This window comes from Tachyglossus aculeatus, chromosome 7, assembly GCF_015852505.1.
Source record: "Tachyglossus aculeatus isolate mTacAcu1 chromosome 7, mTacAcu1.pri, whole genome shotgun sequence".
Lineage (NCBI taxonomy): Eukaryota > Metazoa > Chordata > Mammalia > Monotremata > Tachyglossidae > Tachyglossus > Tachyglossus aculeatus.
In genome coordinates, this window is record NC_052072.1 from 60,159,277 (window position 1) to 60,172,615 (window position 13,339).

General features: G+C 42.6%; 1 non-coding gene across 1 annotated transcript; it reads right to left on the reverse strand.

Annotated features, from left to right (window-relative positions):
* Positions 1–7,187: 7,187 nt before the first annotated feature.
* On the reverse strand, positions 7,188–7,326 carry LOC119931231. Its single transcript, XR_005452085.1, has one exon. It is a non-coding gene; the product is annotated as a small nucleolar RNA SNORA7 (small nucleolar RNA).
* Positions 7,327–13,339: the final 6,013 nt, after the last annotated feature.

Below are 13,339 nucleotides of genomic sequence, written 5' to 3' on the forward strand. Positions count from 1 at the left end.
TTGGAGTCAGAGGTCATGGGTTCAATTCCTGGCTCCGCCAATTGTCAGCTGTGTGACTTTGGGCAAGTCACTGAACTTCTCTGGGCCTCAGTCCCCTCATCTGTAAAATGGGGATTAAGACTGTGAACCCCCCGTGGGACAACCTGATCACCTTGTAACCTCCCCAGCACTTAGAACAGTGTTTGCACATAGTAAGCAACTAATAAATGCCATTATTATTATTATTATTGTTATACTCATTGAGTGTACAATCTGGACTGCAAGCTCATCTCTTGCCTGTAAACCTGTTAGGGGCAGGAAGCGTGTCTGCTTATTCTGTTGTACTCTCCCTAGTGCATAGTATAGTGCTCTGCACATATTAAGCGCTCAATAAGTATCACTGATGACTGAGTGCTGACTGTGTGCAGAGCACTGTGTCAAGCACATGGGAGAGTGCAGTACTCAAAATTGGTAGACATGTTCCCTGCCCACAGGGAGGATATCAGCTCTATAAATTGTTCCAGGTAGATGTGTCTGCTTCATCTATATCCTCTGTGCCCGGGAAGGAGAGTGGGTCCAGTCGGCAAACTACTGGACTTTTTTAGAATTGGTATGCACACCCTGAGCCATGGCTAATTTAAGCGGGATGGAGATGGGTGGGTGGGGCAGTTCCAGGCCCCATGAGTCACCCAACAGGTCGCTTGGTTGCATCAGAAAGTCATGGGTTCTAATCCCAGCTCCACCACTTGTCTGCTATATGACCTTAGGCAAGTCACTGCACTTATCTGTGCCTCACTTTTCTCATCTGAACAATGGGGATTGAGACTGTGAGCCCACATGGGATAGGGACTGTGTCCAACGATTTGCTTGTGTCCACCCCAGTGCTTAGTACACTACCTGGCACATAGTAAGCGCTTAAATGCCATTATTCTTGTTTTCCTATTGTTATCAGGGAGGACTACAGTATTGAACAGGGAAGGCTGTTCAGGGACAGAATGATAGGGTGGAAAGGAAAGCCAGGACACTTTGAACACTTTAAATGCCTAAAGAGAGACATAGATTTGATGTCGCTGCTACAAAACTATATAATTTTCTCCTCCTCCTTGAAGACAGGGATCAGGTCAGCTTTGTCCTATTGTATTCTTCCCAGTGCTTAGCACAGTGCCCTGCATACAATAAATTGATTGATTTATTGATTGATTGATTGCCAATAACGTACTGATTTCAGGCTCTCCATTTACAAAAAAATCAGTTTGCAAACAGTAAATATAAAGTTGTCCGTTTTAGAAGACGTTGCAACTGAAGACAAGATTCTATCTGCCTTTGCACGTAAGGCTTGAAAGACCATTGTAGGACTGACAAACTGTTCAAGATTGCTTGCTTATAAGGGTAGATCCTTGCTGCATGAAAGATTTGTGTCACACAGGGCGGGTCTCTTTCAAATAGTCCTGTAAACTGCAGAAGTTCTGTTAGAAATTAACAGGTTGTTTGCAAGGAGTTAGGCTGTTCAAATCATGTATTCCATGCGCTAGTAATAATAATATTGGTTCTTGTCAAGTGCTTAACTATGTGCCAAGCACTGTTCTAAGCACTGGGCTAGATACAAGTTAATCACTTAGGACACAGTCCCTGTCCCCATTGAGTAACCCTATTTTACAGATGAGGTAACTGAGGCACATAGAAGTGAAGTGACTTACCCAATATCTCTGGGGCCTTTGTTGCCTCCTGGCAGTTGGAACTCACTTCTATACCACCTCTCTATCTCTACCTACCTCTGTTGAATACCACAAGGTAAACCTGCATGACCTTTACTTCTAGTCTTCCTGAAATGTTCTCAGCTGATAGCCCAACCTATAAATGTCAGTTTAAATTAACATCAATGCAGGAGTCAGATGGTTTTGGATACATGCCACAGTAAAATTTCCACTCCATCCACAAGAGTTATTACTGATAGTGTTCTTTTTTTATTTGAATGGCACTCGTTAAGCACTTGCTATATGGCAGGCACTGTACTAAGCACTGGGGTAGATACAAGCTAATCAGGATGGACATGGTCTGTGTCCCACATGGGGTTCAGAGTCTTAATCTCCATTTTATACATGATAGAACTGAGGCTCAGAGAAGTGAAGTGACCTACCCAAGGTCATACAGCAGACATGTGGTAGAGCAGGGATTAGAAACCAGATCCTTCTGACTCTCAGGCCTGTGTTCTACCCACTAGACAACAGTGCTTCTCATGCTGTTCTGAAGAGTACTTGGAAGTGAGAGGACAGGTCTGGCCTGAATGGTTTAGTGAAGCAACCTAGTAGAAAAGAACTTAGGTTAGAAAGAGAGGAAACTTGCATTCTAATCCCTGCTCTGACACCTCCTATGTGACCTTGGGCATGGCTCATAACTTCTCGAGGCCTCAGTTTCTTCATTATTCAATCAATGATAAAATGGGGATTAAATTCTTGTTCCTCCTCGCCCTTAGATTGGGAGACCCATGTGGGAAGGGAGAGAAGAGGAGGAAAGAAAGAGGGGGATAGGAAGGAAAAAGAAAGAGAGAGAGAGAGAGAGAGAGAGAGAGATGCTTCATTAAAGTGGCAAAACACTGTGCTTGCAGTTGTGCATTTCACTTACCCTGGGCCCCATGCAGTGCTCCTGAGAATGGAGCTCATTCATCACCCTCTTTCACTACCATTTTAGTATGGGAGAAAGAGGTTTATGACAGGAGGCTGATGAAATTCATTCATTTCTCAAATAATATAATGGCATTGTTACTATTTTGTGCCAAGCACTGTTCTAAATGATGAAATAGATACAATCCAAACAGATCAGGGACGGACCCAATCTCATATGGAGGTTTTTGAGGAGTAGAGAGATGTGTTGAATAATGTTTTAGAAAGATGACCTGGGCTCAAAATATAGTTCTAGGTTGTAGAGGGGAGCAGTTGGAGGAAGGGAGACCAGAGAGGAAGCCAACATAGTAATATAGTTAGGAGATGAAAGATAGAAAAGGACCACCTGCCCTTTGACCCAAGACTGAATCAGGCCTTTCATTTGTTCATTTATTTATTGTGTTTTTAAAACTGTTTACCCTTTGTTCAGCACTGCTCTGAATACTGGGAAAGGCCAATGGCATTGAATCAGTCACCGAGACTGCTGTATGGGAGTTAACAGTTTAAAATGGGAGGATATAACTTGATAGAAAAAAATCCAATAATTGAAAAGCCAGAGCCACAACACTAACAATAAGAGCAACCAGATGCTATTACTAGAGGAACAGCATGGCTTAGTGGATAGAGCATAGGCCTGGGTGTCAGAAGGACCTGGGTTCTAATTCTGGTGCCACCACATGTCTGCTGTGTGACCTTAGGCAAGTCACTTCACTTATCTGTGCCTCAGTTATCTCATCTGTAAAATGGGGATTGAGAGTGTGAACCCCAAATGGGACCGGGACTGTGTGCAACCTGACTGACTTGAATCTACCACAGTGCTTAGAACAGTACTTGACATATAGTAAGTGCTTAACAAGGACAACAATTATTATTAGTTCTCCTGCTCCTTTAAGGCTTCAGCAGGGAAAATCTTTCTCCAGCAGACTCAATTTCCCTGCTGTTTAAAGTATTGTTTCAGGCTTGCAGGAGTTTCTCCTCCCACTCCCAAACGGCAGAGTTGTCGACCTCCTGTGATGGAGGGCAGGAGGAGGATGGCACCATTCCAAAAACCTGGATTCAGGGAGAGGAGAAGCCTCAGGGTCATGTGACTTTTATCTTCAAAGCCTCTTGAAAATCCACCTCCTCCAGGAGGAATTTTCCAGCTACTTACCACCCTCCCTGGTGATGACACTCTATTTGTTGAGTCATTCTTTTATTCTTTTGCTGTTTCCAGTTGGATCGATACTTTTTTCTTTCTTAAAGAAAGAAATTATGTGCCAGGCACTGTTCAAAGAACTAGGATAGACACAAGCTAAGCAGGTTCGACACAGTCCATGTCACACTTCGGGCTCACAGTCTTAACCCCCATTTTACAGATGAGGTGACTGAGGCACAGAGAAGTTAAGTGATTTGCTCAAGGTCACACAGGAGATATGCAGCAGAACTGAGATTAAAACCCAGGTCCTCTGATTTCCAGGCCTATGCTCTATTCACTAAACCACACCTGCCCCAAATAAGCCTCCATTTCCTCTTCTTCCACTCCCTTCAGCATTACCCTTGCACTTGGATTTGCACCATTTATTCACTCTTCCCTCAGCCCCGCAGCACTTAAATTATTATTATTAAGTGTCGTCGAGTCATTTCCAATTCACAATGATTCCATGGATATACTTTCTAGACTGTGAGCCCGTTGTTGGGTAGGGACCGTCTCTATATGTTGCCAACTTGTACTTCCCAAGCGCTTAGTACAGAGCTCTGCACACAGTAAGTGCTCAATAAATACGATTGAATGAATGAATGAACGTGCTGTCCTCTGCCATAATCCACAACCTTTCTAATGGTTCTTCCCTTATCATTGTTATGGTCTCTAACCATCCAGCTGCTAGTCTGACTCTTCTATGTTTTCCCTGGACTTTTCCTAGCATTAGTGTCTTTTCCAGAGCATCAGTCCTCCTGATTATGTGTCCAAAATACGCTAATCTAAGTCAAGTCATTTGGCCTTCCAAAGACCATTTTGGTTTAATCTGCTCCAAAATCCATTTATTTGTTTTTCGGGCAGTCCATGGTATTCACAAAGCCTTCTCCAACACCACATTTCAAAAGAATCAATGTTCTTTCTATCCTCTTTATTCACTGTCCAGCTTTCAGATCCATACATTGTCACTGGAAAAGCCATAGAGTTGACAATCTGTATTTTTGTGGCAATTGTTACATCAGCACATTTCATGACTTTTTCCAGGCTCCTCATAGCAAGTCTTCCTAACATTAATCTTTGGCGTATTTCTTGACTACTAGTTCCTTTATTATTGATTATCGAACCTGAGAGATAAAAATTGTCAACTATTTCAATCTTCTCTCTGTCCACTACAAATGTGTTAAAACTTCCAGTTCACAATTTGTCTATTTCTTTCCCCTTCAGACTGTCAGCACGTTGTGCAGAAGGAACATGTCTACCAATTCTGTTATACTGTACTCTCCCAAGCATTTAGTACAGTTTTCTGCAAACAGTAAGCACTCAATAAATATAATGTACTGATGAATGGATGTTCGATGAATCAGCCACATTTGACAGCCCCCATGGATTCATCTCTCTAGAGCATCTCTTTGGAGAAGAGTAATATAAGCTTCTTTCTGATCACCCAGATAAAGATGTCTCAAAATCAACTCTATCCATATTGATTAGCATTTCTATCTCTTAGATAGCATAGGCATAGCAAAGAAATTCTCCACCTTTTATTTTAGAAACCCTGATATTGAACTGGTTTCAAAACTACTATTTTCTTTGAATACCTTATTGTTTTTTTCTTTTTTAAACACCTTGTTGTCTATGGGAATTGAGCTGACTGAAGCTAACGACTGCCAATTGACAAAAGAATAAAGTCGGGCAAGTACTTTGAATTTTGATTTATACATTAGTTTTTTTTGCAGTTGAGCATGGTGAGGTTGGTCTTTTGGAAAACATGAATGAGGATATTTTCCTTTAAGTTTAATGAACTGAATTACATAAAGTTGATTTACTAAAACTGCGATGGGGTCACATGAAGCAATACAGGTTGCAAAATTTCATGCAATTTATTCAGGAGCATATTCATTCATACATGACTGATCCCCAATCCCATCCTAGAAGAGGCAGTATCCCTGAGTATTTTTTTTATGGTATTTGTTAAGCATTTACTATGTGTCAGGCACTGTAACTAAGAACTGGGGTAGATACAGAATAATCCGGTTGGACACAATCCATGTCCCACATGGGGCTCACAGTTTTAATCCTCAGTTTACAGTTCAAGTAACTGAGGCACAGAGAAGCTAGATGAATTGCCCAAGGTCACACAGCAGACAAGTGGTGGAGCCAGGGTTAGAACCCAGGTCCTTCTCACTTCCAGGCCTGTGCTCTGTCCACTTGGCCAAGTTGCTTCTCTAATGGGGTTATAGGGGGTTGTCAGCAAGAACAGACTGGATCCGGAAGAAACATGACAATGTAAGGGGCAACTTGTTTGTGTTTCCTGTTACCTGCCACCCGCTTGGGTAATATAGCCTAGTGGAAAGAACGTAGGCCTGGGAGTCAAGAGACCTGGGTTCTAATCCTGACTCATCATCGATCACCATTAGTGGCATTTACTGAGTGCTTCCTGTGTGCTGAGCACTGTACTAAGCATTTGGGAGTACAGTTCAGCAGAGTAGGAAGATAGGTTTCCTGCCCACGATGATCTTACAGCCTAGAACAGGAGACAAACACTAATATAAATGAATAATGTATAATACATAATTTATAGATGTGCACCTAGGTGCTGTAGGGTTGAGGGTGGGAAAATATTTGACTCTGTCATTTGCCTGCTGTGTGACATTGAGTAACTCAGCCTCTCTGGGTCTCAGTTTCCTTATCTGTAAAATGGGGATGAAATATTTGTTCTCCCTCACCTTGAAGTGTGGAGCGGGGATTATAACTGACCAGATTATATCGTATCTGTGCCAGTGCTTAGCACAGTGTAATTACTTTACAAATACCATCATTATAATTCGAAACATTCCACAAATCAGAGTGAAGGAAAGTTTCTGTTTATTATGTAAGCTTCAGTCGCAAGCCCCACTGCCTCCCTTCTCATGTGCTGGACTACTGGAACACAGAGACTCTGGTATAGCGATGATGATATCCGTTTATCAATTACAAACCCCTCCCAACCCCTCCACAGATTAACACAATTCTGGTTAACACACACAGCCACTTGTCTGATGTGACCTTGGACAAGTCACTTTACTTCTCTTTTCCTCAGTATCCTCATCCTAAAATGGGGATTAAGACTGTGAGTCCCATGTGGGTTGTGGACTGTGTCAAACTTGATTGTTGTTGTTTTATGCTGTTGAGTCGTGTTCGACCCATAGAGACACCAAGGACACATCTCTCCTAGAATGCCCCACCTCAATCCGCAGTCATTCTGATAATGTATCCATAGACCTTTCTTGGTAAAAAATATGGAATTGGTTTATTATTGCCTCCTTCCAAGCAGTAAACTTGAGTCTCTGCCCTCAACTCTCTCCCATGTCACTGCTGCCCAGCACAGGGGGGTTTTGACTTGTAACAGATTGCCTTCCACTTGCTAGCCACTGCCCAAGCTAGGAATTGAATTGGGTTTGCCTCTGTTTGACTCTCCCTCCCGTAGTCGAGACTGATAGAGTACTGGAAACTATCCAGATGCGACCCTGAGAGGTACCAACTTCATTAGACTGTATCTATCCCAAAGCTTAATACAGTGCCTGTATGTTGTAAGCACTTAACAAATACCTTAAAAAATATTGCTAACCTTCCCCTTCCCATCCTTTTCCACTTGGGAGCAACAGTCGTTCAGGTCAAGCAAAGTTCAGTCTGTGCTTTGGGGCTGTCCCTCAGCTACTTTCTCCAGAGTCTTCTTCAATCAACCAGACAATCAATTAATTGAATTTACTGATTGCCTACAGTGTGAAGAATACATACAAAGTTCTTGGGACAGTGCGACAGAATTAGTAGACATGATCCCTGCACAAAACTGGCTTACAATCTAGTAGGAGAGACTAACACTACAGTAAATAGCAGAGAGAAGGAAGTAATAGTGTATAACAATAAATGACACCCAGATCTACATCTCTGCCCCTGCTCTCTCCCCGTCCCTCCAGGCTCGCATCTCCTCCTGCCTTCAGGACATCTCCATCTGGATGTCTGCCCGCCACTTAAAACTCAACATGTCCAAGACTCAACTTCTTGTCTTCCCTCCCAAACCCTGCCCTCTCCCTGACTTTCCCATCACTGTTGACATCCCTTGGTGTCATCCTCGACTCCGCTGTCTCATTCACCCCTCACATCCAAGCCATCACCAAAACCTGCTGGTCTCCGCTCCACAACATTGCCAAGATCCGCCCTTTCCTCTCCATCCAAACTGCTACCCTGCTCGTTCAAGCTCTTATCCTATCCCATCTGGACTACTGCATCAGCCTCCTCTCTAATCTCCCATCCTCGTGTCTCCCCACTTCAATCCATACTTCATGCCACTGCCCAGATTGTCTTTGTCCAGAAACGCTCTGGGCATGTTACTCCCCTCCTCAAAAATCTCCAGTGGCTACCAATCAATCTGCACATCAGGCAGAAACTCCTCACCCTCGGCTTCAAGGCTGTCCATCACCTCGCCCCTCCTACCTCACCTCCCTTCTCTCCTTCTACAGCCCAGCCCGCACCCTCTGCTCTTCTGCCACTAATCTCCTCACTGTGCCTCGTTCTCGCCTGTCCCACAGTCGACTCCCAGCCAACATCATCCCCCTGGCCTGGAATGTCCTCCCTCCCCACATCCGCCAAGCTAGCTCTCTTCCTCCCGTCAAGGCCCTACTGAGAGCTCACCTCCTCCAGGAGGCCTTCCCAGACTGAGCTACCTCCTTCCTCTCCCCATCGTTCCCCTCTCCATCCCCACCGTCTTACCTCCTTCCCTTCCCCACATCACCTGTATATATGTATATATGTTTGTACATATTTATTACTCTATTCATTTATTTATTTTACTTGTACATATGTATTCTATTTATTTTATTTTGTTAATATGTTTGGTTTTGTTCTCTGTCTCCCCCTTCTAGACTGTGAGCCCATTGTTGGGTAGGGACTGTCTCTATATGTTGCCAATTTATACTTCCCAAGTGCTTAGTACTGTGCTCTGCACACAGGAAGCGCTCAATAAATATGATTGATTGATTGGTAAGTGGGAATTGTGAGAACTTAAATGCTTGAATAATAATAATAATAATGGTGGCATTTATTAAGTGCTTACTATGTGCAAAGCATTGTTCTAAGCACTGGGGAACTTACAAGGTGATAAGATTGTCCTACGGGGGCTCACAGTCTTAATTCCCATTTTACAAATGAGGTAACTGAAGTAGCAGTAGGGAGTTATGAGGTTGGATGATTAGAAATGAGTTAGAGAAGGCTTACTTGGAGATGTGATTTCAAATGGCCCTGCCCTCTCGCTGACTTTCCCATCACTGTTGACGGCACTACCATCCTTCCCGTCTCACAAGCCCACAACCTTGGTGTGATCCTCGACTCCGCTCTTGTTCACCCCTCACATCCAATCCATCACCAAAACCTGCCGGTCTCACCTCCGCAACATCGCCAACATCTGCCCTTTCCTCTTCATCCAAACCACTACCCTGCTCATTCAATCTCTCATCCTATCCCAACTGGATTACTGCATCAGCCTCCTCTCTGATCTCCCATTCTCCTGTCTCTCCCCGCTTCAATCCATACTTCACGCTGCAGTCCGGATCATCTTTGTGCAGAAACGCTCTGGGCATGTTACTCCTCTCCTCAAAAATCTCCAGTGGCTACCAATCAACCTATGCATCAGGCAAAAACTCCTCACTCTCAGCTTCAAGGCTCTCCATCACCTTGCCCCCTCCTACCTCACCTCCCTTCTTTCCTTCTACAGCCCAGCCTGCACCCTGTGCTCCTTTGCTGCTAACTCACTGTGCCTCATTCTTGCCTGTCCCACTGTCGACCTCTGGCCCAGGTCCTCCCCCTGGCCTGGAATGCCCTCCCTCTGCACATCTGCCAAGCTAGCTCTCTTCCTCCCTTCAAAGCCCTACTGAGAGCTCACCTCCTCCAGGAGGCCTCCCCAAACTGAGCCCCCTCCTTCCTTTCCCCATCCTCCCCCTCTCCACCCCCCCACCCTACCTCCTTGCCCTCCCCACAGCACCTGTATATATGTTTGTACAGATTTATTACTCTATTTTACTAGTACATATTTACTATTCTATTTATTTTATTTTGTTAATATGTTTTGTTTTGTTGTCTGTCTCCCCCTTCTAGACTGTGAACCTGCTGTTGGGTAGGGACCATCTCTATATGTTGCCAACTTGTACTTCCCAAGCGCTTAGTACAGTGCTCTGCACACAGTAAGTGCTCAATTATTATGATTGAATGAATGAATGGGCTTTGAAGATGGAGAGAGCAGCGGCCTGTCAGATGGGAATGTTTGTACGTATTTATTACTCTATTTTATTTATTTTATTTGTACATATTTATTCTATTTATTTTATTTTGTTAATATGTTTTGTTTTGTTGTCTGTCTCCCCCTTCTAGACTGTGAGCCCACTGTTGGGTAGGGACCGTCTCTATATTTTGCCAAATTGTACTTCCCAAGTGCTTAATACAGTGCACCGCACACAGTAAGCGCTCAATAAATACACTTGAATGAATGAATGGCTAGGAATTTACAAGCAACAGGGAGGACAGAAGCAGGAAAGATGAGAATGAGGCACAGTGAGTAGGTTAACTTGTACTCTCCCAAGCTCTTGGTAAAGTGTACAGTAAACTCCCAAAAAATCCAATTGAAAGAGTGAAGAAGAGAAGAACAAAAAGTACAAACTGGAATTTAATGGGATAAAAAGGGTGTTCATATAGTGGGGAGGATTGTGGACTGAGTGTCTCAAAGCCACTGGTCTGGAGTTTCTGTTTGATGCAGAGATGAATGGGCAGCAAGTGGAATTTTTTGTGGAAAGACAGGAGCAGAAATTCCATCTTGCATTTTGATTTCTAGAAAAATGATCCAGGTAAGTGGAATGAATTAGGGATTAGCAGTGGAGAAGAAACTGAGTACCAGGCAAACAGCAAGGAAGCTGAAGAAGTAGTGAAACCAGGATTTGACAAGTTCCTATAGCACAGTGGTGGCAGATCAGGGAGAAAGGAAGAGTAGGACTCTGGAATTGTTGGGGAGGAAGAATTGACAGATTTAGCAATAGATGGAATCTGCGGATAGAGAGAGAGGGATGAGTCAAGAATAGAAGGCTTGAGAGATGGGGAGGGTGGTGTTATCATCTGTGTGGGGAAAGTTTGTCAGAATACAGGATTTGGGAGGGAAGAGGACCAGTTCAGTTTGGGACATATCACACTTGAGGTTCTGGCCGGGAATCAACATAGAATCTTTCTGGAGATAGGAGGAAATGATATGATACACATACCACAATGACTTTATGACAGAAGGTGAGACGTTCTGAAAGGGGTGCTTCCACAGACTCGCTATGGGCCAGAAACGACATGGCAACATTTGAAGAAGTGTGAGCCCATTGTTGGGTAGGGATTGTCTCTATATATTGCCAACTTGTACTTCCCAAGCACTTAGTACAGTGCTCTGCACACAGTAAGCGCTCAATAAATACAATTGAAAAGTGTGGGCAGGGAATGTGTTTACCAATTCTGTTTTCTCCAAAGTGCTTAGTACAGAGCTCTGCACACAGTAAACACTCAATAAGTCTGATTGTGTTTCTAGGAGAGTGGAGTGATCCACAGTATCAAAGGTAGTTAAGGAGTTCAGGTGATTTAACTCATGGAAGATTCCACTGGATTTGGACAAAAGGAGATCATTGGTGATATTGAAGGATGTGGTCCCAGAAATGGAAGAGTGGAGTGAAAGAGAATGGAAACCTTCTTCAAACTATTAATATTTTTTACCTGCGTTATTTTAAAGGTGACATCTTACACATGCTTACCACTTTTTGGTGAAGAAATGCTACCTTCTATTTCTTCTGAAGTTACTACCTTCAAGCTTCAGTGGGCAATTCCTTGCCCTCATGGCCTGTGTTTCTGCAACAGCATATCTGTTTTCATGTCATCCACAACATTCCTGATTTTGTAATGCTTCTCTGCCTTTGTTTGGCCAGACTGAAAAGTTTCCACTCTCAGAATCTGCTCAACCTCCCTTGTCATTTTGATTCTTTTAGATATCTAACTAGAAGCTGACCACTCCTTAAAAATAGGATGAAAATGGGCTTAACTTTAGTCACTTAACTTCTTTGTGTCTCAGTTACCTCATCTGTAAAATGGGGATTAAGACTGAGCCCCATGTGGGACAAGGGCTGTGTCCAAATTACCTTGCATCTACCCTAGCACATAGAAGAGTGCCTGCACATAGTGAGTGCTTAAAAATACCATACAAAACCAAAATGCTCAGTTTTCCCATCTATAAAATGGAGCTAAAAGAAATTGTAAGCCTTATGTGGGACAAAGACTCAGATAACCTTGTCTCTACTTAGTACTAAATGTCATAATAAAACTGAAAAAATTCCAAATGCAGTAAAGCAATTCAAATTGATAAAGAAAATGAACAATTATCTGTAAAGAACACCTTTGTTTCTAAAATATTGACCAATCCTGCAATATTTCTAAATCTGAAATTTAGAAATTCATGAATGTAAATATGGCAATCATGTCATTAGAACTGTTTTATTTGTAATAGAAAGCATTTTTGTTCCCTTTTTATTTTAAATGGTATTTTGTTCACTCAATGGGCTTTCAAAAGCACTCACAGAGCTTTTAGTGCTTCAAGCTAATAATAAGTTTTGCTATTTTTCAAACTGTCAAACCATATTTAATAAATCCTTATAATTTAAAAATAAATCAACTACCCAGATAATTGTTAATTGAATTGGACGTTTAAAAACTGAATCTACAGTGTATTGGGATTGATTCAACTCAATTTTAACTTGATAAATTCGTTCTTTTGGTACAACTCCTTCACTCATGTGATGTGAAATTACCACTTATAAAAGCCAGACTGAAAACTAAACATATTCAATGCTCCACTCATTCAATTCTCATTCATCTTTTTTCCTCTGTTTGAAATTTCCCTTCACCTTAACAATTAATCTGCTCCCAAATTTTGCCTCTTTACTTTAGTATTTCTGGGCAAAGCAATCAGAAACATTTGATACTGAGAGGTTGTTATTAAAAATGCATGCAGAAGTTGCATAAATTCTCTAGCTAAATCAACTCTAAAGGATATTGCAATACAGCTACCGTAACTACTTGGAAGAGGCAGTGATTATTTGGCCTGATCTTCTACATTATAACTTATTTACTTTTATTAATGTATGTCTCCCCCCTCTAGATTGTAAGCTCACTGTGGGCAAGGAACATGCCTATCAACTCTATTGTACTGTACTCTCCCAAGTGCCTTAGTACAGTGCTCTGCATGCAGTAAACACTTAATAAATACCACTGATTGGTCATTTGATTGATTGTAACTGAAAACACTGGAGTAAATGAATGGAGTGGCAGCGTGGCCTAATGGATAGAGCCCGGGCCTGTCAGAAAGACCTGAGTTCCAATCCCTGCTCCACCTCATGTCTTCTGTGAGACCTTGGACAAGTCACTTCACTTATCTGTGCCTCAGTTTCCTCATCTATAAAATGGGGATTAAGACTGTGAGCCC